Source organism: Triticum dicoccoides, chromosome 5B (assembly GCF_002162155.2).
Source record: "Triticum dicoccoides isolate Atlit2015 ecotype Zavitan chromosome 5B, WEW_v2.0, whole genome shotgun sequence".
NCBI lineage: Eukaryota > Viridiplantae > Streptophyta > Magnoliopsida > Poales > Poaceae > Triticum > Triticum dicoccoides.
The window spans coordinates 211531053-211556731 of NC_041389.1; positions in this window are offsets into that span (position 1 = coordinate 211531053).

Consider the following 25679-nt stretch of genomic DNA (forward strand, 5'->3'; position numbering starts at 1 on the left):
CACTCAGAAACACCTAAAAATAGGATAGCCAGAAATTTTTTCGAAAAATGCGTTTTCGAAAAATTTTGGGCCTAAACGGAGCGTGGCTACCCGACTCTTTTTTTTTTCGAAACCTACTCCGGCAAGGAAACACGAATCGGAATCTAGATGGATCCCAAAAACAAACCTAATAAGCAAGGAACTCGGATTGGTGGTGGATATATGGTGGTGGTATATGGCAGCGGTGGTGGTAGCGGTGGTAGTATATGGATATGGATCGGTGGTGGTATATGGGCACGGATTGGTGGTGGTATATGGATACGAATTCGGAGCGGTGGTGGTAGATGGCAGGGGCGATGATGATGGTGCGGCGGCGGCGTGACAACTTATGACCAGAACTCGAAACTCTAAAAGACTAGACTCTAAGACCAGCAACTAGACACGACGATGCAACCGCAAATTCAACAAAGCAAAACCCTAAAAAGATTATGCAAGGCTCAGATTGGTTCGGATATGATGAACTAACCCTAATTTTTTTTTGTGGCTTTTTCGTGGACTATAGGTATGAAGAACAGACTCGATCTAAACTACTAAAAAACTGTAAAATCTCACCGAGCAACCTGGAAATCTGATACCACTTGATAGAGGCGGAGGTGTCCCGTCTTTCAATGAGATGGTGGATTTCGCTTTGGTGGAAGTCGACTTTGACGATCCGACTACGAACGTGCGATGATATAGGCAAAGGTGTCCCGTCTTTCGATGAGATGGTGGATTTCGCTTTGGTGGAAGTCGACTTTGACGATCCGACTACGAACGTGCGAGGACATCGTGCCTTAGCAATCGCTAAACCAACTCCGAGAGGTTATTGACCACGCCGGAGCACGATCAACCTGACCACGAGGGTCTGTTTCCTGCGAGCAAACGAAGAACAAGCAAGAAACTAAGATTGCAATCTGGATATTGCGAATATAAGATGAAAGCTTTATTGATCAAGGTGGGGTTCTGTGACGCCTTTGTCTGGTCGTTGAACACAAACGAAGTACGCGAAGTTGCAGCTATGGCGAACTTTTAATCTAAACAAAACCCAAAGTCTAAACGATGCCCTAAGGGCTGTATATATGGAGGAAGAGGGGGGAATTTCGTGGCCCTTGGTGGAGGGGTCCGAAATCAACCCTATCTCTTGTTTCCCCACACATACGGACTCTAAAAATAGCCTATACTTATGTATTTCGAAATTACATGGGCCTGGCCCAATAATAAGGTGACGCAACACCTAAAATAGCCTCGGGACGAAATTTATGAAGTGGCATCTTGTATATTTCGTCCAAGGCTTCATGCACCCATTATGGTGGCTTCAAAGTCCTGAAATCATCACTTGTAACTCCGTTCTTGTTCCCCTTGCGCATGCCATCATCTCCATGCTTGTTCTTGCTCCAATGTTCATCCTTCTCCAAGCTAGGCCCTTCATTTGTAAGCAAAACTAATGTATCCAATTTAGGCAGCATCATATTCTCATGAACATTAGAATCATTACCAAGAAACGAAAGTACCTGGTAATTTAGTTGGCGTGCACGAGCTCTAGTAATTGGTCCAGTATGTATAGCAGCAGGGGCTGTGGGTGTAACAATTGTATTGATGTCCTCATCAACTTGCTACACATTTCTTTTAGCCAAAGATGAGACGGGATGTTGAGCGTTTTATTGCTCGCTGCACTACATGTCAAAAAGCTAAGTCACGACTCAATCCTCATGGTTTATATATGCTTTTGCCTGTACCTAGTGTTCCTTGGGAGGATATATCTATGGACTTTGTTTTAGGTTTACCTCGAACAAAGAAGGGGAGGGATAGCATATTTGTTGTCGTGGATAGATTCTCGAAAATGGCACACTTTATACCATGTCATAAAAGCGATGATGCTGTTAATGTTGCTGATTTGTTCTTTCGTGAAATTATTCGCTTGCATGGTGTGCCAAATACTATTGTTTCAGATCGTGATACTAAATTTCTTAGCCACTTTTGGAGATGTTTATGGGCTAAGTTGGGGACTAAACTGCTTTTTAGTACTACTTGTCACCCCCAAACTGATGGACAAACTGAAGTAGTCAATAGAACGTTGTCTACTATGCTTAGGGCTGTTTTGAAGAATAATAAGAAAATGTGGGAGGAATGCTTGCCTCATATTGAATTTGCTTATAATCGTTCATTGCATTCTACTACTAAGATGTGCCCTTTTGAAGTTGTGTATGGTTTCCTACCTTGATGAGGACATCAATACAATTGTTACACCCACAGCCCCTGCTGCTATACATACTGGACCAATTACTAGAGCTCGTGCACGCCAACTAAATTACCAGGTACTTTCGTTTCTTGGTAATGATTCTAATGTTCATGAGAATATGATGCTGCCTAAATTGGATACATTTGTTTTGCTTACAAATGAAGCGCCTAGCTTGGAGAAGGATGAACATTGGAGCAAGAACAAGCATGGAGATGATGGCATGCGCAAGGGGAACAAGAACGGAGTTACAAGTGATGATTTCAGGACTTTGAAGCCACCATAATGGGTGCATGAAGCCTTGGACGAAATATACAAGATGCCACTTCATAAATTTCGTCCTGAGGCTATTTTAGGTGCTGCGTCACCTTATTATTGGGCCAGGCCCATGTAATTTCGAAATACATAAGTATAGGCTATTTTTAGAGTCCGTATGTGTGGGGAAACAAGAGATAGGGTTGATTTCGGACCCCTCCACCAAGGGCCACGAAATTCCCCCCCTCTTCCTCCATATATACAGCCCTTAGGGCATCGTTTAGACTTTGGGTTTTGTTTAGATTAAAAGTTCGCCATAGCTGCAACTTCGCGTACTTCGTTTGTGTTCAATGACCAGACAAAGGCGTCACAGAACCCCACCTTGATCAATAAAGCTTTCATCTTATATTCGCAATATCCAGATTGCAATCTCAGTTTCTTGCTTGTTCTTCGTTTGCTCGCAGGAAACAGACCCTCGTGGTCAGGTTGATCGTGCTCCGGCGTGGTCAATAACCTCTCGGAGTTGGTTTAGCGATTGCTAAGGCGCGACGTCCTCGCACGTTCGTAGTCGGATCGTCAAAGTCGACTTCCACCAAAGCGAAATCCACCATCTCATCGAAAGACGGGACACCTTTGCCTCTATCACATGTCCTCATCAGTCTCCAAACCAAATATTTTGAAGTCAAGTTGTGAAAGCATAGTATAGCGACGAGACAATGCATCAGCAATAACATTTTCTTTTCCCTTCTTGTGTTTAATGACATAAGGGAAAGTCTCAATGAATTCAACCCATTTAGCATGTCTACGATTCAGTTTAGCTTGACTTTTAATATGTTTCAAAGATTCATGATCAGAATGTATAACAAATTCTTTGGGCCATAAATAATGTTGCCATGTTTCTAAAGTCCGAACAAGAGCATATAATTCTTTATCATAAGTAGAATAATTCAGACTAGGCCCACTCAATTTTTCAGAAAAGTATGCAACAGGTTTGCCATCTTGTAATAACACACCTCCTAATCCAATTCCACTAGCATCACATTCAAGCTCAAAAGTCTTATTAAAATCAGGAAGTTGGAGTAAAGGAGCATGTGTCAACTTATCTTTCAATACCGTGAAGGCTTCTTCCTGTGCGGTACCCCAAAGAAAAGGCACATCTTTCTTTGTAAGCTCATTGAGAGGTGCAGCAATGGTGCTGAAATCTCTCACAAAACGCCTATAGAATCCAGCGAGGCCAAGAAAACTCCTCACTTGTGTGACTGTTTTGGGCTGCGGCCAACTCTCAACAGCTTCAATCTTGGCTTTATCAACTTCAATTCCCTGTGGAGTAACAACATAGCCAAGAAAAGATACTCGGTCGGTGCAAAAGGTGCACTTCCCAAGGTTACCAAACAAACGTGCATCACGTAGAGCAATAAAAACAGCACGTAAATGTTCCAAATGTTCCTCCAAAGATCTGCTATAAATCAATATGTCATCAAAGTAAACTACCACAAATCGTCCAATGAAAGCACGTAAAACTTCGTTCATTAATCTCATGAAAGTACTAGGTGCATTAGTTAATCCAAAAGGCATGACTAACCACTCATATAATCCAAACTTAGTTTTAAATGCTGTTTTCCATTCATCTCCCAATTTCATACGAATTTGATGGTAGCCACTACGCAAATCAACTTTGGAGAATATTGTAGAGCCACTCAATTCATCAAGCATATCATCTAGCCTAGGAATAGGATGACGATAACGAATAGTAATATTATTAATGCCTCTACAATCAACACACATACGTGATGTACCATCCTTTTTCGGCACTAGAATAATAGGAACAGCACAAGGACTAAGGGATTCGCGTATATAACCTTTGTCGAGAAGCTCTTGTACGTGACGCATAATCTCCTTCGTCTCCTCTGGATTGGTACGGTATGGTGCACGGTTTGGCAGTGAAGCACCGGGAATTAAGTCAATCTGATGCTCAATCCCTCGAATAGGCGGTAATCCCGGTGGCACGTCTTGTGGAAAAACGTCAGCGAACTCCTGCAAAATGTTAGTGACAGCAGGAGGCAAAGAGGAAGGCACGTCCTCGAATGAAAATAATGCCTCTTTGCACACAAAAGCATAGCAAACAGATTTGCTGAAATCTAGCTCATCAATATCAGATTTGGTGGCAAATAAACATGCACTTTTCAATTTAATTTCAGAAGCAACACTAGATGGTTTATTATTAGGCTTCATTTGTTGCTCAAATTCTTTTGCCACAATCTGATTTTCACTCTTATTCGTCTCCTGTTTTGCTTTATTAGCTCTATTAATATCATCTTTCAAAATGGAATCAGGAGTCGTAGGAAGCAAAGTAATATTTTTATCCTTATGAACAAGAGTATAGTGATTGTTTCTACCATGGTGTACAGAATTTTTATCAAATTGCCATGGTCTACCAAGTAATAAGGAACATGCTTGCATAGGTACCACATCACAATCAACATAATCAGCATATGTAGAGATACTAAAATGCACACGAACAGTACGTGTTACCTTAACCTTGCCGCTGTTGTTGAACCATTGGATGTAGTAAGGATGTGGATGTGGTCTTGTGGTGAGAGAAAGCTTCTCCACCATCTCCATGCTAGCCAAGTTGTTGCAGCTCCCTCCGTCTATTATGACGCGCACAGAACGTTCCTTCACAACTCCCTTGGTATGGAACAAATTGTGCCTCTGATTTTGCTCAGCTCGTGTGACCTGCACACTCAAAACACGTTGAGCAACTAAACATTCATACCTGTCAGCGTCTTCAGGAGCCATGTATTGCGTCTCATGATCAGAATCATCTCCACCATGTTTTTCACGTGTAATAAGAGCCAATGTCTCCTCATCATAGTCACTAGCGGACTCATATCCACCATCCGCGGTAGCAATCATCACACGCGGAGATTTGCATTCCCTCGCATAATGACCTCCTCCCTTACAACGACGACAAATAATATCACTTGTGTGCCCTGTTGATGCCATGGAAGAAGAAGAACGCTGTGCAGGCCCCGCAGGTGCGCTCTTGGCAGATAATGGTGGTTGTGCCTGTTTTCTTGTATCACGGCTGGAGGTGGCACCGGATGGAGGTGCTGGTGCAGTTGAAGTAGAAGATGCACGTGGTGTCCATGATGAAGGTCGGCCTGCAGAAAAGTTAGTTCGCCCCAATGCTTGTCGATCCTGCACTTCACGTTCAGCTTTACAAGCAAGATGGAATAAACGAGTGATATTAGTATACTCCTTGTAGTCTAGAATGGTCTGAATCTCTCTATTTAATCCACCCAGAAAACGTGCAAGCATAGCTTCATTCTCCTCAACAATACCACATCTAATCATGTCAGTTTGTAATTCCTGATAATATTCTTCTACAGAATTTTTTCCTTGTCTTAAGCGCTGTAATTTTTGAAGCAATTCACGTTGATAATATGGTGGAACCCAACGCGTACGCATAGCAGTTTTCAAAGCGGCCCAAGTAGTTGGAATAGGATACAATCTACAATGTTCAGACCACCATACACATGCAAAACTAGTGAAAGCACAAACAGCAGCAGCAACTCGTCTCTCCTCAGGATATTGTAAACATGTAAATCGTTGTTCAGTTTCTAACTCCCAAGTAAGATATATATCAGGAACATATCTACCCTCAAATGATGGAATATTCAATTTCAGTTTAGGAATATGGACATCATCTCGTACCTGAGGTGGTGGTGCAGGCCTACCATTACGAATATATACCTGAGGTCGACCTGCTGGTGGTGGTGCTGGTGGCTGCTCGTAGATCTGATTTTGATCAACCTCATCCTCATAATCGCCCGCATACTCATCATCCTCCTGGGTACCAGCAACAGCAGTAGCAGGAGCCACAGAAGTATCAACAGCAGCACCAACAGTTTGGCCAAACGCAAGAGGAACACAGCTCGCTCGGCGAAGGTCTATTTCGCGACGTGGAGGTAGTCGTTGTTGTTGTTGTTGGAGAGGTGCGTTAGGTGCAGCGGGTGGTGGTGGTGGAAGACGCGCGAGCAATTCATTAAACTTGTTATCGAGCTTTGTTTCGAACGTCTTCTCAAGGCCAGTGATCTTCTCCATGGCCTCTTCAAAATTGTTCAGCACATCTTGCACCTGTTCAGTCATCATTTGCTGAAACTTATCATGAAGCTCCTTGTTCGATAAATTCTCCCAGTCAATCTCGTCGGCTTGTGATCCTGGCATGGTTAGCAGCAATAGAAACACACAAGAATATGATCCTACAGACTACGAACAAGTGGTGGTGGTGGGTGTCACAAATCCGTCAAGCTAATCTCAAATTCTTACCAGTTCTTACCCAGCAGCAGGCGGTGATCGGCAACCGTTGTAGTCAAAAACTCTCAAAGCTTGGATAGAGCGATTACCAGGGAGAGTCAAACGCACGACGTAGATGTATGTGGAGCTGGGAAGGCTTATAATATGGTAGCAAAAAGGGTCAGCAATAATCAATTCAGAGATGCAAAGTTGAATAAACACTCAACGACGGTACTGTGCTGGTCCTAGGCTAGACTGTGCTAGAGACGCTTATAATATGGTAGCAAAAAGGGTCAGCAATAATCAATTCAGAGATGCAAAGTTGAATAAACGCTCAACGACGGTACTGTGCTGGTCCTAGGCTAGACTGTGCTAGAGACGCGAGCCTAGAACACCAACAAAATCACGGCGCGGCACGTAAACAAGGGAAAAGCACACTCTGAATTTTTTTTTCGCTCTTTTTTTTTTGCGAAAAATCACTATAATTTTTTTTGTGGCTTTTTTGTGGACTGTAGGTATGAAGAACAGACTCGATCTAAACTACGAAAAACTGTAAAATCTCACCGAGCAACCTGGAAATCTGATACCACTTGATAGAGGCAAAGGTGTCCCGTCTTTCGATGAGATGATGGATATCGCTTTGGTGGCAGTCGACTTTGACGATCCGACTACGAACGTGCGTGGACGTCGCGCCTTAGCAATCGCTAAACCAACTCCGAGAGGTTATTGACCACGCCGGAGCACGATCAACCTGACCACGAGGGTCTGTTTCCTGCGAGCAAACGAAGAACAAGCAAGAAACTGAGATTGCAATCTGGATATTGCGAATATAAGATGAAAGCTTTATTGATCAAGGTGGGGTTTTGTGACGCCTTTGTCTGGTCGTTGAACACAAACGAAGTACGCGAAGTTGCAGCTATGGCGAACTTTTAATCTAAACAAAACCCAAAGTCTAAACGATGCCCTAAGGGCTGTATATATGGAGGAAGAGGGGGGGAATTTCGTGGCCCTTGGTGGAGGGGTCCGAAATCAACCCTATCTCTTGTTTCCCCACACATACGGACTCTAAAAATAGCCTATACTTATGTATTTCGAAATTACATGGGCCTGGCCCAATAATAAGGTGACGCAGCACCTAAAATAGCCTCGGGACGAAATTTATGAAGTGGCATCTTATATATTTCGTCCAAGGCTTCATGCACCCATTATGGTGGCTTCAAAGTCCTGAAATCATCACTTGTAACTCCGTTCTTGTTCCCCTTGCGCATGCCATCATCTCCATGCTTGTTCTTGCTCCAATGTTCATCCTTCTCCAAGCTAGGCCCTTCATTTGTAAGCAAAACAAATGTATCCAATTTAGGCAGCATCATATTCTCATGAACATTAGAATCATTACCAAGAAACGAAAGTACCTGGTAATTTAGTTGGCGTGCACGAGCTCTAGTAATTGGTCCAGTATGTATAGCAGCAGGGGCTGTGGGTGTAACAATTGTATTGATGTCCTCATCAGATAGCATATTTGTTGTCGTGGATAGATTCTCGAAAATGGCACACTTTATACCATGTCATAAAAGCGATGATGCTGTTAATGTTGCTGATTTGTTCTTTCGTGAAATTATTCGCTTGCATGGTGTGCCAAATACTATTGTTTCAGATCGTGATACTAAATTTCTTAGCCACTTTTGGAGATGTTTATGGGCTAAGTTGGGGACTAAACTGCTTTTTAGTACTACTTGTCACCCCCAAACTGATGGACAAACTGAAGTAGTCAATAGAACGTTGTCTACTATGCTTAGGGCTGTTTTGAAGAATAATAAGAAAATGTGGGAGGAATGCTTGCCTCATATTGAATTTGCTTATAATCGTTCATTGCATTCTACTACTAAGATGTGCCCTTTTGAAGTTGTGTATGGTTTCCTACCTTGATGAGGACATCAATACAATTGTTACACCCACAGCCCCTGCTGCTATACATACTGGACCAATTACTAGAGCTCGTGCACGCCAACTAAATTACCAGGTACTTTCGTTTCTTGGTAATGATTCTAATGTTCATGAGAATATGATGCTGCCTAAATTGGATACATTTGTTTTGCTTACAAATGAAGCGCCTAGCTTGGAGAAGGATGAACATTGGAGCAAGAACAAGCATGGAGATGATGGCATGCGCAAGGGGAACAAGAACGGAGTTACAAGTGATGATTTCAGGACTTTGAAGCCACCATAATGGGTGCATGAAGCCTTGGACGAAATATACAAGATGCCACTTCATAAATTTCGTCCTGAGGCTATTTTAGGTGCTGCGTCACCTTATTATTGGGCCAGGCCCATGTAATTTCGAAATACATAAGTATAGGCTATTTTTAGAGTCCGTATGTGTGGGGAAACAAGAGATAGGGTTGATTTCGGACTCCTCCACCAAGGGCCACGAAATTCCCCCCTCTTCCTCCATATATACAGCCCTTAGGGCATCGTTTAGACTTTGGGTTTTTGTTTAGATTAAAAGTTCGCCATAGCTGCAACTTCGCGTACTTCGTTTGTGTTCAACGACCAGACAAAGGCGTCACAGAACCCCACCTTGATCAATAAAGCTTTCATCTTATATTCGCAATATCCAGATTGCAATCTTAGTTTCTTGCTTGTTCTTCGTTTGCTCGCAGGAAACAGACCCTCGTGGTCAGGTTGATCGTGCTCCGGCGTGGTCAATAACCTCTCGGAGTTGGTTTAGCGATTGCTAAGGCGCGACGTCCTCGCACGTTCGTAGTCGGATCGTCAAAGTCGACTTCCACCAAAGCGATATCCATCATCTCATCGAAAGATCGGGACCCTCGCCTCTATCATTCAATCTTGGCTTTATCAACTTCAATTCCCTGTGGAGTAACAACATAGCCCAGAAAAGATACTCGGTCGGTGCAAAAGGTGCACTTCCCAAGGTTACCAAACAAACGTGCATCACGTAGAGCAATAAAAACAGCACGTAAATGATAGAGGCAAAGGTGTCCCGTCTTTCGATGAGATGGTGGATTTCGCTTTGGTGGAAGTCGACTTTGACGATCCGACTACGAATGTGCGAGGACGTCGCGCCTTAGCAATCGCTAAACCAACTCCGAGAGGTTATTGACCACGCCGGAGCACGATCAACCTGACCACGAGGGTCTGTTTCCTGCGAGCAAACGAAGAACAAGCAAGAAACTAAGATTGCAATCTGGATATTGCGAATATAAGATGAAAGCTTTATTGATCAAGGTGGGGTTCTGTGACGCCTTTGTCTGGTCGTTGAACACAAACGAAGTACGCGAAGTTGCAGCTATGGCGAACTTTTAATCTAAACAAAACCCAAACTCTAAACGATGCCCTAAGGGCTGTATATATGGAGGAAGAGGGGGGAATTTCGTGGCCCTTGGTGGAGGGGTCCGAAATCAACCCTATCTCTTGTTTCCCCACACATACGGACTCTAAAAATAGCCTATACTTATGTATTTCGAAATTACATGGGCCTGGCCCAATAATAAGGTGACGCAGCACCTAAAATAGCCTCGGGACGAAATTTATGAAGTGGCATCTTGTATATTTCGTCCAAGGCTTCATGCACCCATTATGGTGGCTTCAAAGTCCTGAAATCATCACTTGTAACTCCGTTCTTGTTTCCCTTGCGCATGCCATCATCTCCATGCTTGTTCTTGCTCCAATGTTCATCCTTCTCCAAGCTAGGCCCTTCATTTGTAAGAAAAACAAATGTATCCAATTTAGGCAGCATCATATTCTCATGAACATTAGAATCATTACCAAGAAATGAAAGTACCTGGTAATTTAGTTGGCGTGCACGAGCTCTAGTAATTGGTCCAGTATGTATAGCAGCAGGGGCTGTGGGTGTAACAATTGTATTGATGTCCTCATCATAGAGTCCATGGGGATGATGGAAGGATGCTCCACATCATAATGTCTATAAGCAACATAATCTCGCGAATTTACTTCAAAAGGAAGTACCAATGGGTTCAGAAACTTGTTTGAAAAACAGTGACGAATGATGTTCTTTGACTTTCAGGGCCAAAAAGTCCTGCTTAAGGCTGAATTTGAAGGTGCTCCGGGCCTCCTGGCGCAAGCGCAGACTATTTTTTTGGATCCGCGCGCTCGTCGCGAGCAGTTTGAGTACTTATGGGTCCAATACGGACTCCTAATGACAAAATTATGATCGTCTTAGTGAGCATCTGTCCATTCGATGGCAATCCTTGTAAGTACATCATTTTCTCGTGCGCTTTTTGCCTGACTGCCCCAAAATTTCTTGTCCTCTATAGTGGAGATATCGTTTCCATATATATATTGACCGATCCCAGGAATGCCCTTTAGTTCTTGGCTTTTATGTGCATGAGTTACAGCATGCCATCCGGATAAGGCATATAGCCGCTGGATTTTCTTCAATTTACGGCCAACTGAGATTGCCCGGATCATAGAGCATCTGCAGAAAGGTACGTTTATCCCTACGAGGAGGGCTAATGTCTATAAGCAACATAATCTCTTGGATTTCCTTCAAAAGAAAGTGTCAATGGGTTCAGAAACTTGTCTGAAAAATAGCGACGAATGATGTTCCTTGACTTTCAGGGCCAAAAAGTCCTGCTTAAGGCCGTATTTGAGGGTACTCCGGGTCTCCTGGCGAAAGCGGGGAGTATTTTCTGGATTCAGACGCTCGCCGCGAGCAGTTTGAGAACTTGTGGGTCCGACACGGACTCCGAATGACAAAATTATGACCGTTTTAGTGAACATCTGTCCATTCTATGGCAGTCCTTGAAAGTACTTCATTTTCCCGTGCGCTCTTTGCCTAACCGCCCAAAACTATCTTGTCCTCTATTGTGGAGATATCGTTTCCACATATATATGGATCGATGCCAGGAATGCTCTTTTGTTCTTGGCTTTCACGCGCATGAGTTACAGCATGCCATCCGGCGAAAACAAGGAGAATAAGGCATATAGCCGCTGGATTTTCTTCAATTTACGACCAAATGAGATTGTCCGGATCATAGAGCATCTGCAGAAAGGTACGTTTGTCCCTACGAGGGGGGCTAATGTCTATAAGCAACATAATCTCTTTGATTTCCTTCAAAAGGAAGTGCCAATGGGTTCAGAAAATTGTCTGAAAAACAGCGACGAATGATGTTCTTTGACTTTCAGGGCCAAAAATTCATGCTTAAGGCCGTATTTGAGGGTACTCCGGGCCCCCTGGCACAAGCAGGGAGTATTTTCTAGATTTGGACGCTCGCTGCGAGCAGTTTGAGAACTTGTGGGTCCGACACGGACTCCGAATGACAAAATTTTGACCGTTTTAGTGAACAACTGTGCATTCTATGGCAGTCCTTGAAAGTACTTCATTTTCCCGTGCGCTCTTTGCCTAACCGCCCCAAAATTTCTTGTCCTCTATAGTGGAGATATTGTTTCCACATATATATTGATCGATGCCAGGAATGCCCTTTAATTCTTGGCTTTCACGTGCATGAGTTACAGCATGCCATCCGGCGAAAACAAGGAGTATAAGGCATATATCCGCTAGATTTTCTTCAATTTACGGCCAAATGAGATTGCCCGGTTCATAGAGCATCTGTAGAAAGGTATGTTTGTCCCTACCAGGGGGGATATTGTCTATAAGCAACATAATCTCGCGAATTTCCTTCAAAAGGAAGTGCCAATGGGTTCAGAAACTTGTCTGAAAAACAGTGACGAATGATGTTCTTTGACTTTCGGGGCCAAAAAGTCCTGCTTAAGGCTGAATTTGAGGGTACTCCAGGCCTCCTGGCGCAAGCGCGGAGTATTTTTTTGGATCCGCGCGCTCGCCGCGAGCAGTTTGAGTACTTATGGGTCCGACACGGACTCCTAATGACAAAATTATGACCGTCTTAGTGAGCAACTGTCTATTCTATGGTAGTCTTTGAAAGTACTTCATTTTCTCGTGCGCTTTTTGCCTGACTACCCCAAAATTTCTTGTCCTCTATAGTGGAGATATCGTTTCCACATATATATTGACCGATGCCAGGAATGCCCTTTAGTTCTTGGCTTTCACATGCATGAATAACAGCATGCCATCCAGCAAAAACAAGGAGAATAAGGCATATAGCCGCTGGATTTTCTTCAATTTACGGCCAAATGAGATTGCCCGGATCATAGAGCATCTGCAGAAAGGTATGTTTGTCCCTACCAGGGGGGCTAATGTCTATAAGGAACATAATCTATCAAATTTCCTTCAAAAGGAAGTGCCAATGGGTTCAGAAACTTGTCTAAAAAACAGCGACGAATGATGTTCTTTGACTTTCAGGGCCAAAAAGTCCTGCTTAAGGCCGTATCTGAGGGTACTCTGGGCCTCCTCGCGCAAACGGGGAGTATTTTCTGGATTCAGATGCTCGCCGCGAGCAGTTTGAGAACTTGTAGGTCCGACACGGGCTCCGAATGACAAAATTATTACCCTTTTAGTAAACATCTGACCATTCTATGGCAGTCCTTGAAAGTACTTCATTTTCACGTGCGCTTTTTGCCTAACCGCCCCAAAATTTCTTGTCCTCTATAGCAGAGATATCGTTTCCACATATATATTGATCGATGCCAGGAATGCCCTTTTGTTCTTGGCTTTCATGCGCATCAGTTACAGCATGCCATCCGACGAAAATAAAGAGAATAAGGCATATAGCCGCTGGATTTTCCTCAATTTACGGCCAAATGAGATTGCCCGGATCAGAGAGCATCTACAGAAAGGTACGTTTGTCCCTACTAGGGGGGTTAATGTCAATGAGCAACATAATCTCGCGAATTTCCTTCAAAAGGAAGTGCCAATGGGTTCAGAAACTTGTCGGAAAAACATCGACGAATGATGTTCTTTGACTTTCAGGGCCAAAAAGTCCTGCTTAAGGCTGAATTTGAGGGTACTCCGGGCCTCCTGGCGCAAGCACGGAGTACTTTTTTGGATCCGCGCGCTCGTCGCGAGCAGTTTGAGTACTTATGGGTCCGACACGGACTCCTAATGACAAAATTATGACCGTCTTAGTGAGCATCTGTCCATTCTATGACAGTCCTTGAAAGTACTTCATTTTCTCGTGCGCTTTTTGCCTGACTGCCCCAAAATTTCTTGTCCTGTATAGTGGAGATATCGTTTCCACATATATATTGATCGATGCCTGGAATACCCTTTTGTTCATGGCTTTCACGCGCATGAGTTACAGCATGCCATCCGGCGAAAACAAGGAGAATAAGGCATATAGCCGCAGGATTTTCTTCAATTTACGGCCAAATGAGATTGCCCGGATCATAGAGCATATGCAGAAAGGTACGTTTGTCCCTACCAGGGGGGATAATGTCTATAAGAAACATAATCTCTCAAATTTCATTCAAAAGTAAGTACCAATGGGTTCAGAAACTGGTCCGAAAAACAGCGACGAATGATGTTCTTTGACTTTCAGGGCCAAAAAGTCCTGCTTAAGGCCGTATCTGGGGGTACTCTGGGCCTCCTCGCGCAAGAGGGGAGTATTTTCTGGATTCACACGCTCGCCGCGAGCAGTTTGAGAACTTGTGGGTCCAACACGGACTCCGAATGACAAAATTATGACTGTTTTAGTGAACATCTATCCATTCTATGGCAGTCGTTGAAAGTACTTCATTTTCCCGTGTGCTATTTCCCTAACCGCCCCAAAATTTCTTGTCCTCTATAGTGGAGATATTGTTTCCACATATATATTGATCGATGCCAGGAATGCCCTTTTGTTCTTGGCTTTCACGCGCATGAGTTACAGCATGCCATCCGGCGAAAACAAGGACAATAAGGCATATACCCGCTGGATTTTCTGCAATTTACGGCCAAATGAGATTGCCGGATCATAGAGCATCTGCAAAAAGGTACGTTTGTCCCTACCAGGGGGGCTAATGTCTACAAGGAACATAATCTCTCCAATTTCCTTCAAAAGTAAGTGCCAATGGGTTCAGAAACTTGTCTGAAAAACAGCGACGAATGATGTTCTTTGACTTTCAGGGCCAAAAAGTCCTTCTTAAGGCTGAATTTGAGGGTACACCGGGACTCCTGGTGCAAGCGAGGAGTATTTTTTTGGATCCGCGCGCTCGCCGCGAGCTGTTTGAGTACTTATGGGTCCGACACGGACTCCTAATGACAAAATTATGACCGTCTTACTGAGCCTGTGTCCATTCAATGGCAGTCCTTGAAAGTACTTCATTTTCTCGTGCGCTTTTTGCCTGACTGCCCCGAAATTTCTTGTCCTCTATAGTGGAGATATCGTGTCCACATATATATTGACCAATGCCAGGAATGCCCTTTAGTTGTTGGCTTTCACGTGCATGAGTTACAGCAGGCCATCCGGCGAAAACAGGGAGAATAAGGCATATAGCCGCTGGATTTTCTTCAATTTACGGCCAAATGAGATTGCCCGGATCATAGAGCATCTGCAGAAAGGTACGTTTGTCCCTACCAGGGGGGCTAATGTCTATAAGGAACATAATCTCTCAAATTTCCTTCAAAAGTAAGTGCCAATGGGATCAGAAACTTGTCTAAAAAACAGCGACGAATGATATTCTTTGACTTTTAGGGCCAAAAAGTCCTGCTTAAGGACGTATCTGAGGGTACTCTGGGCCACCTCGCGCAAGCTGGGAGTATTTTCTGGATTCACACGCTCGCTGCGAGCAGTTTGAGAATTTGTGGGTCCGACAAAGGCTCCGACTGACAAAATTATTACCCTTTTAGTGAACATCTGTCCATTTTATGGCAGTCCTTGAAATTACTTCATTTTCACGTGCGCTTTTTGCCTAACCGCCCCAAAATTTCTTGTCCTCTGTAGTGGAGATATCGCTTCCACATATATATATTGATTGATGCCAGGAATGCCCTTTTGTTCTTGGCTTTCACGCGCATGAGTTACAGCATGCCATCCGGCGAAAACAAAGAGAATAAGGCATATAGCCGCTGGATTTTCTTCAATTTACGACCAAATGAGATTGCCGGATCATAGAGCATCTGCAGAAAGGTACGTTTGTCCCTACGAGGGGGGCTAATGTCTATAAGCAACATAATTTGTCGGATTTCCTTCAAAAGGAAGTGCCAATGGGTTCAGAAACTTGTCTGAAAAACAGCGATGAATGATGTTCTTTGACTTTCAGGGCCAAAAAGTCCTGCATAAGGCCGTATTTGAGGGAACTCCGGGTCTCCTGGCGCAAGCGGGGAGTATTTTCTGGATTCGGACGCTCGCCGCGAGCAGATTGAGAACTTGTGGGTCCGACACGGACTCTAAATGACAAAATTATGACCGTTTTAGTGAACATCTGTCCATTCTATGGCAGTCCTTGAAAGTACTTCATTTTCCCATGCGCTCTTTGCCTAACCGCCCCAAAATTTCTTGTCCTCTATAGTGGAGATATTGTTTCCACATATATATTGATCCATGCCAGGAATGCCCTTTTGTTCTTGGCTTTCAGGCGCATGAGTTACAGCATGCCATCCGGCGAAAACAAGGAGAATAAGGCATATAGCCGCTAGATTTTCTTCAATTTACGGCCAAATGAGATTGCCCGGATCATAGAGCATCTACAAAAAGGTACGATTGTCCCTACCAGGGGGATAATGTCTATAAGCAACATAATCTCGCGAATTTCCTTCAAAAGGAAGTGCCAATGGGTTCAGAAACTTGTCTGAAAAACAGCGACGAATGATGTTCTTTGACTTTCAGGGCCAAAAAGTCCTGCTTAAGGCTGAATTCGAGGGTACTCCAGGACTCCTGGCGCAAGCGAGGAGTATTTTATTGGATTCGCACGCTTGCCGCGAGTAGTTTGAGTACTTATGGGTCCGACACGGACTCCTAATGACAAAATTATGACCGTCTTAGTGAGCATCTGTCCATTCTATGGCAGTGCTTGGAAGTGCTTCATTTTCTCGTGCGCTTTTTGCCTGACTGCCCCAAAATTTCTTGTCTCTATAGTGGAGATATCGTTTCCACATATATATTGACTGATGCCAGGAATGCCCTTTAGTTCTTGGCTTTCACGTGCATGAGTTACAGCATGCCATCCGGCAAAAACAAGGAGAATAAGGCATATAGCCGCTGGATTTTCTTCAATTTACGGCCAAATGAGATTGCTCGGATCATAGAGCATCTACAGAAAGGTACATTTATCCTTACCAGGGGGGATAATGTCTATAAGCAACATAATCTCGCAAATTTCCTTCAAAAGGAAGTGCCAATGGGTTCAGAAACTTGTCTGAAAAACAGCGACGAATGATTTTCTTTGACTTTCAGGGCCAAAAAGTCCAGCTTAAGGCTGAATTTGAGGGTACTCCAGGACTCCTGGCGCAAGCGAGGAGTATTTTCTTGGATTCGCGCGCTCGCCGCGAGCAGTTTGAGTACTTATGGGTCCAACACGGACTCCTAATGACAAAATTATGACCGTCTTAGTGAGCATCTGTCCATTCTATGGCAGTCCTTGAAAGTACTTCATTTTCACGTGCGCTTTTTGCCTAACCGTCCCAAAATTTCTTGTCCTCTATAGTGGAGATATCGTTTCCACATATATATTGACCGATGCCAGGAATGCCCTTTAGTTATTGGCTTTCACGTGCATGAGTTACAACATGCCATCCGACGAAAACAAGGAGAATAAGGTATATAGCCGCTGGATTTTCTTCAATTTACGACCAAATGAGATTGCCCGGATCATAGAGCATCCGCAGAAAGATACGTTTGTCCGTATGAGGGGGGATAATGTCTATAAGCAACATAATCTCTCGGATTTCCTTCAAAAGGAAGTGCCAATGGGTTCAAAAACTTGTCTGAAAAACAGCGATGAATGATGTTCTTTGACTTTCAGGGCCAAAAAGTCCTGCTTAAGGCCGTATTTGAGGGCACTCTGGGTCTCCTGGCGCAAGCGGGGAGTATTTTCTAGATTCAGACGCTCGCCGCGAGCAGTTTGAGAACTTGTGGGTCCAACACGGACTCCGAACGACAAAATTATGACCGTTTTATTGAACATCTGTCCATTCTATGGTAGTCCTTGAAAGTACTTCATTTTCCCGTGGGCTCTTTGCCTAACCGCCCCAAAATTTCTTGTCCTCTATAGTGGAGATATTGTTTCCACCTATATATTGATCGATGCCAGGAATGCCCTTTTGTTCTTGGCTTTCACGCGCATGAGTTACAGCATGCCATCCAGCGAAAACAAGGAGAATAAGGCATATATCCGCTGGATTTTCTTCAATTTACAGCCAAATGAGATTGCCCGGATCATAGAGCATCTACAGAAAGGTATGTTTGTCCCTACCAGGGGGGTTAATGTCTATAAGCAACATAATCTCTCGGATTTCCTTCAAAAGGAAGTGCCAATGGGTTCAGAAACTTGTCTGAAAAACAGCGACGAATGATTTTCTTTGACATTCAGGGCCAAAAAGTCCTGCTTAAGGCTGAATTTGAGGGTACTCCGGGACTCCTGGCGCAAGCGAGGAGTATTTTTTTGGATTCGCGCGCTCGCCGCGAGCAGTTTGAGTACTTATGGGTCCGACATGGACTCCTAATGACAAAAGTATGACCGTCTTAGTGAGCATCTGTCCATTCTATGGCAGTCCTTGAAAGTGCTTCATTTTCTCGTGCGCTTTTTGCCTGACTGCCCCAAAATTTCTTGTCTCTATTGTGGAAATATCGTTTCCACTTATATATTGACCGATGCCAGGAATGCCCTTTAGTTCTTGGCTTTCACGTGCATGAGTTACAGCATGCCATCCGGCGAAAACAAGGAGAATAAGGCATATAGCCGCTGGATTTTCTTCAATTTATGGCCAAATGAGATTGCCCGGATCATAGAGCATCTGCAGAAAGGTATGTTTGTCCCTACCAGGGGGGCTAATGTCTATAAGGAACATAATCTCTCAAATTTCCTTCAAAAGTAAGTGCCAATGGGTTCAGAAACTTGTCAAAAAAACAGCGACGAATGATGTTCTTTGACTTTCAGGGCCAAATAGTCCTGCTTAAGGCCGTATCTGAGGGTACTCTGGGCCTCCTCGCGCAAGCGGGGAGTATTTTCTGGATTCACACGCTCGCCGTAAGCAGTTTGAGAACTTGTGAGTCTCACACGGGCTCCGAATGACAAAATTATTACCCTTTTAGTGAACACCTGTCCATTCTATGGCAGTTCTTGAAAGTACTTCATTTTCACGTGCGCTTTTTGCCTAACCACCCCAAAATTTCATGTCCTCTATAGTGGAGATATCGTTTCCACATATACATTGATCGATGCCAGCAATGCCCTTTTGTTCTTGGCTTTCACGCGCATGAGTTACAGCATGCCATCCGGCGAAAACAAGGAGAATAAGGCATATAGCCACTGGATTTTCTTCAATTTACGACCAAATGAGATTGCCCGGATCATAGAGCATCTGCAGAAAGGTACGTTTATCCCTACGAGGGGGGCTAATGTCTATAAGCAACATAATCTCTCGGATTTCCTTCAAAAGGAAGTGCCAATGGGTTCAGAAACTTGTCTGAAAAACAGGGACGAATGATGTTCTTTGACTTTCAGGGCCAAAAAGTCCTGCATAAGGCCGTATTTGAGGGCACTCCGGGTCTCCTGGCGCAAGCGGGGAGTATTTTCTGGATTCGAACGCTCGCCGTGAGCAGTTTGAGAACTTGTGGGTCCGACACGGACTCCGAATGACAAAATTATGACCGTTTCAGTGAACATCTGTCCATTCTATGGCAGTCTTGAAATTACTTCATTTTCACATGCGCTTTTTGCCTAACCGCCCCAAAATTTGTTGTCCTCTATAGTGGAGATATTGTTTCCACATATATATTGATCGATGCCAGGAATGCCCTTTTGTTCTTGGCTTTCACGCGCATGAGTTACAGCATGCCATCCGGCGAAAACAAGGAGAATAAGGCATATAGCCGCTGGATTTTCTTCAATTTACGACCAAATGAGATTGCCGGATCATAGAGCATCTGCAAAAAGGTACGTTTGTCCCTACGAGGGGGGCAAATGTCTATAAGCAACATAATCTCTCGGCTTTCCTTCAAAAGGAAGTGCCAATGCGTTCAGAAACTTGTCTGAAAAACAGCGACGAATGATATTCTTTGACTTTTAGGGCCAAAAAGTCCTGCTTAAGGCCGTATCTGAGGGTACTCTGGGCCACCTCGCGCAAGCTGGGAGTATTTTCTGGATTCACACGCTCGCTACGAGCAGTTTGAGAATTTGTGGGTCCGACAAAGGCTTCGACTGACAAAATTATTACCCTTTTAGTGAACATCTATCCATTCTATGGCAGTCTTGAAATTACTTCATTTTCACGTGCGCTTTTTGCCTAACCGCCCCAAAATTTCTTGTCCTCTATAGTGGAGATATCGTTTCCACATATATATTGATCGATGCCAGGAATGCCCTTTTGTACTTGGCTTTCACGCGCATGAGTTACAGCATGCCATCCGGCGAAAACAAGGAGAATAAGGCATATAGCTGCTGGATTTTCTTCAATTTACGGCCAAATGAGATTGCCCGGATCATAGAGCATCTACAGAAAGGTACGTTTGTCCCTACCAGGGGGGCTAATGTCTATAAGGAACATAATCTCTCAAATTTCCTTTAAAAGTAAGTGCCAATGGGTTCAGAAACTTGTCTAAAAAACAGCGACGAATGATATTCTTTGACTTTTAGGGCCAAAAAGTCCTGCTTAAGGCCGTATCTGAGGGTACTCTGGGCCACCTCGCGCAAGCTGGGAGTATTTTCTGGATTCACACGCTCGCTACGAGCAGTTTGAGAATTTGTGGGTCCGACAAAGGCTCCGACTGACAAAATTATTACCCTTTTAGTGAACATCTATCCATTCTATGGCAGTCTTGAAATTACTTCATTTTCACGTGCGCTTTTTGCCTAACCGCCCCAAAATTTCTTGTCCTCTATGGTGGAGATATCGTTTCCACATATATATTGATCGATGCCAGGAATGCCCTTTTGTTCTTGGCTTTCACGCGCATGAGTTACAGCATGCCATCCGGCGAAAACAAGGAGAATAAGGCATATAGCCGCTGGATTTTCTTCAATTTACGACCAAATGAGATTGCCGGATCATAGAGCATCTGCAAAAAGGTACGTTTGTCCCTACGAGTGGGGCAAATGTCTATAAGCAACATAATCTCTCGGCTTTCCTTCAAAAGGAAGTGCCAATGGGTTCAGAAACTTGTCTGAAAAACAGCGATGAATGATGTTCTCTGACTTTCAGGGCCAAAAAGTGCTGCTTAAGGCCGTATTTTAGGGCACTCCGGGTCACGTAGCACAAGCGGGTAGTATTTTTTGGATTTAGACGCTCGCCGCGAGCAGTTTGAGAACTTGTGGGTCCGACACGGACTCCGAATGACAAAATTATGACCGTTTTAGTGAACATCTGTCCATTCTATGGTTGTCCTCGAAAGTACTTCATTTTCCCGTGTGCTCTTTGCCTAACCGCCCCAAAATTTCTTGTCCTCTATAGTGGAGATATTGTTTCCACATATATATTGATCGATGCCAAGAATGCCCTTTTGTTCTTGGCTTTCACGCGCATGAGTTACAGCATGCCATCCAGCGAAAACAAGGAGAATAAGGCATATAGCCGCTGGATTTTCTTCAATTTATGGCCAATTGAGAATGCCCGGATCATAGAGCATATACAGAAAGGTACGTTTGGCCTTACCAGGGGGGATAATGACTATAAGCAACATAATCTCGCGAATTTCCTTCAAAAGGAAGTGCCAATGGGTTCAGAAACTTGTCTGAAAAACAGCGACGAATGATTTTCTTTGACTTTCAGGGCCAAAAAGTCCTGCTTAAGGCTGAATTTGAGGGTACTCCGGGACTCTTGGCGCAAGCGAGGAGTATTTTTTTGGATTCGCGCGCTCACCGCGAGCAGTTTGAATACTTATGGGTCCGACACGGACTCCTAATGACAAAATTATGACCGTCTTAGTGAGCATCTGTTCATTCTATGGCACTCCTTGAAAGTACTTCATTTTCACGTGCGCTTTTTGCCTAACCGCCCCAAACCTTGTCCTCTATAGTGGAGATATCGTTTCCACATATATATTGATCGATGCCAGCAATGCCCTTTTGTTCTTGGCTTTCACGCGCATGAGTTACAGCATGCCATCCGGCGAAAACTAGGAGAATAAGGCATATAGCCGCTGGATTTTCTTCAATTTACGACCAAATGAGATTGCCCGGATCATAGAGCATCTGCAGAAAGGTACGTTTGTCCCTACGAGGGGGCTAATGTCTATAAGCAACATAACCTCTCGGATTTCCTTCAAAAGGAAGTGCCAATGGGTTCAGAAACTTGTCTGAAAAACAGCGACGAATGATGTTCTTTGACTTTCAGGGCCAAAAAGTTCTACTTAAGGCCGTATTTGAGGGTACTCCGGGTCTCCTGGCGCAAGCGGGGAGTATTTTCTGGATTCGAACGCTCGCCGCGAGCAGTTTGAGAACTAGTGGGTCCGACACGGACTCCGAATGACAAAATTATGACCGTTTTAGTGAACATCTGTCCATTCTATGGCAGTCCTTGAAAGTACTTCATTTTCTCATGCGCTCTTTGCCTAACCGCCCCAAAATTTCTTGTCCTCTATAATTGAGATATTGTTTCCACATATATATTGATCGATGCCAGGAATGCCCTTTTGTTCTTGGCTTTCACGCGCATGAGTTACAACATGCCATCCGGCGAAAACAAAGAGAATAAGGCATGTAGCCGCTGGATTTTCTTCAATTTACGGCCAAATGAGATTGCCCGGATCATAGAGCATCTGCAGAAATGTACGTTTGTCCCTACAAGGGGGGATAATGTCTATAAGCAACATAATCTCGCGAATTTCCATCAAAAGGATGTGCCAATGGGTTCAGAAACTTGTCTCAAAAACAGCGATGAATGATTTTCTTTGACTTTCAGGGCCAAAAAGTCCTGCTTAAGGCTGAATTTGAGGGTACTCCGGGACTCCTGGCGCAAGCGAGCAGTTTGAGTACTTATGGGTCCGACACAGACTCCTAATGACAAAATTATGACCGTCTTAGTGAGCATCTGTCCATTCTATGGCCTTCCTTGAAAGTACTTTATTCTCTCGTGCGCTTTTTGCTTGACTGCCCCAAAATTTCTTGTCCTCTATGGTGGATATATCGTTTCCACATATATATTGATTGATGCCAGGAATGCCCTTTTGTTCTTGGCTTTCACGTGCATGAGTTACAGCATGCCATCCGGTGAAAACAAGGAGAATAAGGCATATAGCCGCTGGATTTTCTTCAATTTACGGCCAAATGAGATTGCCTGGATCATAGAGCATCTGCAGAAAGGTACGTTTGTCCCTACCGGGGGGCTAATGTTTATAAGGAACATAGTCTCTCAAATTTCCTTCAAAAGTAAGTTCCAATGGGTTCAGAAACTTGTCTGAAAAACAGCAACGAATGATGTTCTTTGACTTTCAGGGCCAAAAAGTCCTGCTTAAGGCCGTTTCTGAGGGTACTCCGGGCCTCCTCGCGCAAGCGGGGAGTATTTTCTGGATTCAGACGCTCGCGGCAAGCAATTTGAGAACTTGTGGGTCCGACACGGGCTCCGAATGACAAAATTATTACCCTTTTAGTGAACATCTGTCCATTCTATGGCAGTCCTTGAAAGTACTTCATTTTCACGTGCGCTTTTTGCCTAACCGCCCCAAAATTTCTTGTCCTCTGTAGTGGAGATATCGCTTCCACATATATATTGATCGATGCCAGGAATGCCCTTTTGTTCTTGGCTTTCACGCCCATGAGTTACAGCATGCCATCCGGCGAAAACAAGGAGAATAAGTCATATAGCCGGCTGATTTTCTTCAATTTACGGCCAAATGAGTTTGCCCGGATCATAGAGCATCTGCAGAAAGGTATGTTTGTCCCTACCAGGGGGGCTAATGTCTATAAGGAACATAATCTCTCAAATTTTCTTCAAAAGGAAGTGCCAATGGGTTCAAAAACTTGTCTGAAAAACAGCGACGAATGATGTTCTTTGACTTTCAGGGCTAAAAAGTCCTGCTTAAGGCCGTATCTGAGGGTACTTCGGGCCTCCTCGCGCAAGCGGGGAGTATTTTCTGGATTCGGACGCTCGCAGCGAGCAGTTTGAGAACTTGTGGGTCCGACACGGGCTCCGAATGACAAAATTATTACCCTTTTAGTGAACATCTGTCCATTCTATGGCAGTCCTTGAAAGTACTTCATTTTCATGTGCGCTTTTTGCCTAACCGCCCCAAAATTTCTTGTCCTCTATAGTGGAGATATCGTTTCCACATATATATTGATCGATGCTAGGAATGCCCTTTTCTTCTTGGCTTTCACGCGCATGAGTTACAGCATGCCATCCGGCGAAAACAAGGAGAATACGGCATATAGCCGCTGGATTTTCTTCAATTTACGGCCAAATGAGATTGCCCGGATCATAGAGCATCTGCAGAAAGGTACGTTTGTCCCTACCAGGGGGGCTAATGCCTATAAGGAACATAATCTCTCAAATTTCCTTCAAAAGGAAGTGCCAATGGGTTTAGAAACTTGTCTAAAAAACAGCGACGAATGATGTTCTTTGACTTTCAGGGCCAAAAAGTCCTACTTAAGGCCGTATCTGAGGGTACTTCGGGCCTCCTCGCGCAAAGGGGGAGTATTTTCTGGATTCAGACGCTCGCCGCGAGTAGTTTGAGAACTTGTGGGTCCGACACGGGCTCCGAATGACAAAATGATTACCCTTTGAGTGATCATCTGTCCATTCTATGGTAGTGCTTGAAAGTACTTAATTTTCACGTGCGCTTTTTGCCTAACCGCCCCAAAATTTCTTGTCCTCTATAGTGGAAATATCGCTTCCACATATATATTGATCGATGCCAGGAATGCCATTTTGTTCTTGGCTTTCACGCCCATGAGTTACAGCATCCCATCCGGCGAAAACAAGGAGAATAAGTCATATAGCCGCTGGATTTTCTTCAATTTACGGCCAAATGAGATTGCCCGGATCATAGAGCATCTGCAGAAAGGTACGTTTGTCCCTACCAGGGGGGCTAATGTCTATAAGGAACATAATCTCTCAAATTTCCTTCAAAAGGAAGTGCCAATGGGTTCAGAAACTTGTCTGGAAAACAGCAACGAATGATGTTCTTTGACTTTCAGGGCCAAAAAGTCCTGCTTAAGACCGTATTAGAGGGTACTTCGGGCCTCCTCGCGCAAGCGGGGAGTATTTTCTGGATTCAGATGCTCGCCGCGAGCAGTTTGAGAACTTGTGGGTCCGACACGGGCTCCGAATGACAAAATTATTATCCTTTTAGTGAACATCTGTCCATTCTATGGCAGTCCTTGAAAGTACTTCATTTTCACGTGCGCTTTTTGCCTAACCGCCCCAAAATTTCTTGTCCTCTATAGTGGAGATATCGTTTCCACATATATATTGATCGATGCTAGGAATGCCCTTTTGTTCTTGGCTTTCACGCGCATGAGTTACAGCATGCCATCCGGCGAAAACAAGGAGAATACGGCATATAGCCGCTGGATTTTCTTCAATTTATGGCCAAATGAGATTGCCTGGATCATAGAGCATCTGCAGAAAGGTACATTTGTCCCTACCAGGGGGGCTAATGTCTATAAGGAACATAATCTCTCAAATTTCCTTCAAAAGGAAGTGCCAATGGGTTCAGAAACTTGTCTGAAAAACAGCGACGAATGATGTTCTTTGAATTTCAGGGCCAAAAGGTCCTACTTAAGGCCGTATCTGAGGGTACTCCGGGCCTCCTCGCGCAAAGGGGGAGTATTTTCTGGATTCAGACGCTCGCCGCGAGTAGTTTGAGAACTTGTGGGTCCGACACGGGCTCCGAATGAC